Here is a 3,823-nt window from a genome sequence, read left to right on the forward strand (position 1 = left end):
CAATTAGAGTTCAATACTATTTTTTTTTTTTTAGGGGAAAAATATAATTTTTATTTTTTTTCTTTATTGATTAAGGTATTACATGTGTCCTTATCGCCCCATTGCCCCCCTCCCCCACTCATGCCCTCACCCCATGGTGTCTGTGTCCATTGGTTAGGCTTATAGGCGTGCATGCAAGTCCTTTGGTTGATCTCTCCTCAATAATATTTTTTTAAAAAATTTAAAGAGACTTATTACTATTTTAGAGAGAGAGAAGGGAGGAGAAACATTGACTTGTTGTTCCACTTATTTATGTATTCGTTGGTTGATTTGAGTTCAGTACTCTTGTTGTTTTTTTAATTTCGAGGCACAATTGATCTTCGTTGTACCACTGGATGAGTTTTGACAAATGCAACCCAAACCTCAGAATTATCATCACCCCCCAGAAAGATCACTTATACTTGGCCAATTTATTTTATTTTTTAATATATTTTTATTGATTTTTTTACAGAGAGGAAGGGAGAGGGATAGAGAGTTAGAAACATAGATCAGCTGCCTCCTGCACACCTCCTACTGGGGATGTGCTCGAAACCCAGGTACATGCCCTTGACCAGAATCGAACCTGGGACCCTTCAGTCCGCAGGCTGACGCTCTATCCACTGAGCCACACCGGTCAGGGCATACTTGGCCAATTTAAAAAAATTTGGTTGTTAGGCACTTGGGCTTATGAAAATGTTTTCAGTACCAAGCCTTTGTGTGTGTATTTTCCCCCAAGTAACTTTCCTCAGTTCTGTTGCTTGTTTTCTCTCCCTTCCCAGCCCGCTTTTTAAAATTTAATTTTCCAACGCTCCCGCCTGCAGGGTGTCCCCTCCCCGCCCCCTGAACACTCTCCGCATTCGGTCTCCGTGCGGTTCCCCTGAAGGCCGTGTTTTTCCATCTGTTTTATGGCCGTTTTTGCGTTCTCTCTGCCTTGGTTTTCGGGGTCCGTTTCCTTGGCAACTCTCCCCCCAGGCGTCCATGGTGAGTTTTTCTGTAAATGGAAAAGGGGGAGCCCTGGCGCCCGCTTATGCCGACCCGTGAATGCCTCCTGGGCCTGGTCTCATAGAGAGGAGGTTCCCCAAAATGTAGACACACTTCGAGTAACCATAGAGGCAGCGTTTAATAAGATGCGTTTCATTTTATTTTAAAAATACATATTTTTATTGATTCCAGAGAGGAAGGGAGAGGGGAAAGCGAATACAAACATCAGGGATGAGAGAGAATCATGGATCGGCTGCCTCCTGCGCACACACACCATCCAGCCCGCAGCCCGGGCCTGTGCCCTTGACTGGAATCGAACCTGGGACCCTTCAGTCCGCAGGTCGATGCTCTATCCACTGAGCCACACCAGCTAGGGTGTGTTTCATTTTAAAATTGTAATAGAATAAAAAAAGTTGTAATGGAATCAGCTGTTAAAGTGTGTATACATTTTTTGGGGGGGAAGGGGGGGACATGTGTATTTCTCCCTGTCATCCATTAAATCTTTTTGGGGGAGACATTTAAGTTGAGTGGCAGGTACCATCGCGCTTCCCCCTTAAACACCTCACTGTGCTTCACGTCAATTAGAGTTCAATACTATTTTTTTAGGGGAAAAATATAATTTTTATTTTCTTTCTTTATTGATTAAGGTATTACATATGTGTCCTTATCGCCCCAGCCCCCCTCCCCCACTCATGCCCTCACCCCATGGTGTCTGTGTCCATTGGTTATGCTTATATGCATGCATACAAGTCCTTTAGTTGATCTCTCCCTCTTACCCCCACCCTCCCCTACCTTCCCTCTGAGGTTTGACTATCTGCTCGATGCTTCTCTGTCTCTGGATCTGTTTTTGTTCATCAGTTTATGTTTTTTTTAAAAAATTTAAAGAGACTTATTACTATTTTAGAGAGAGAGAAGGGAGGAGAAACATTGACTTGTTGTTCCACTTATTTATGTATTCGTTGGTTGATTTGAGTTCAGTACTCTTGTTGTTTTTTTAATTTCGAGGCACAATTGATCTTCGTTGTACCACTGGATGAGTTTTGACAAATGCAACCCAAACCTCAGAATTATCATCACCCGAGAAAGATCACTTATACTTGGCCAATTTATTTTATTTTTTAATATATTTTTATTGATTTTTTTACAGAGAGGAAGGGAGAGGGATAGAGAGTTAGAAACATCTATCAGCTGCCTCCTGCACACCTCCTACTGGGGATGTGCTCGAAACCCAGGTACATGCCCTTGACCAGAATCGAACCTGGGACCCTTCAGTCCGCAGGCTGACGCTCTATCCACTGAGCCACACCGGTCAGGGCATACTTGGCCAATTTAAAAAAATTTGGTTGTTAGGCACTTGGGCTTATGAAAATGTTTTCAGTACCAAGCCTTTGTGTGTGTATTTTCCCCCAAGTAACTTTCCTCAGTTCTGTTGCTTGTTTTCTCTCCCTTCCCAGCCCGCTTTTTAAAATTTAATTTTCCAATGACAGTTGACATTCAATGTGTTAGTTTAAGGTGTACAGCATAGTGGTTAGCCACTTATATAATTTATGAAGTGATTCCCCTGAACAATCTAGGACCCACCTGGCATCCATACATAGTGATTACAATACTATTATTATTTTAATAATAAAGTGTTATGCACTTAATTTTTATTATCATTATTATTTTTAATCCTCATCTGAAGATAGGTTTTACTGATTTTAGAGAGAGGGGAAGGGAGGAATGAAGGGAGGTAGTAAAGGAGGGAGGGAGGAAGGGGGAGAGAGAGATGGGTTGCCAGCTCTTACAACCACAGGGATGGAACTCAAAACCTAGGGATGTGCCCTGGTCAGGAATTGAACCCAAAACCTTTTGGCGTATGGGATGATGTTCCTGCCAACTGAGCCACCTGGTCAGGACTTAAAGTAATTATTGATAGATATGTGGTTACTGACATTTCATTATATTTTTTTCTTCTTTTTCTTAAAGAAGTCCCTTTAACATTTCTTGTAACACTGGTTTGTTGGTGATGAGCGCCTGTATCTTTGTCTTGCCTGGGACCAACTTTTTATTTATTTACTTATGTATTTATTAATTAATTAAATATATTTTTTATTGATTTCAGAGAGGAAGGGAGAGGGAGAGAGAAACATCCATGTTGAGAATCACTGATGGGCTGCCTCCTGCTTGTCCCCTACTGGGAACAGAGCCCGCAACACAGGCATATGCCCTGACCTGGTTCATATGTCAACACTCGACCTCTTAGCCACACCGACCAGGCTAACTTTTTATTTTGAAAAGTTGCAGGAAGCACTGGCTGGTTTGGCTCAGTGGATAGAGTGTTGGCCTGTTGACTGAAGAGTCCCGGGTTCGATTCCGATCAAGGGCACATACCTGTGTTGTGGGCTTGATCCCCTGTAGGGAGCGTGCAAGAGGCAGCCGATCAATGATTCTCTCTCATTAATTGATGTTTCTATCTCTCTTTCCCTCTCCCTTCCTCTCTGAAATCAATATATATATATATATATATATGAATGAAAAGTAGCAGGAACAGTTCAATGAACACTTGTAAAACCAGATTTTCAAGTTAATACTTTGCTACATAAGCTTTACCTTTTTTTCTCCCTGTCTCAAACACACACACACACACACACACACACACACACTCTATTTTACACACACACTATATATATTTTACACACATACACACACTATATATTTTACACACGTACACACACTCTATTTTGCACACATACACTGTATATTTTACACACACTATATATATTTTACACACATACACACACTATATATTTTACACACGTACACACACTCTATTTTGCACACA

The sequence above is a fragment of the Myotis brandtii genome, unplaced genomic scaffold, assembly GCF_000412655.1.
Source record: "Myotis brandtii unplaced genomic scaffold, ASM41265v1 scaffold1094, whole genome shotgun sequence".
Classification (NCBI taxonomy): Eukaryota; Metazoa; Chordata; class Mammalia; order Chiroptera; family Vespertilionidae; genus Myotis; species Myotis brandtii.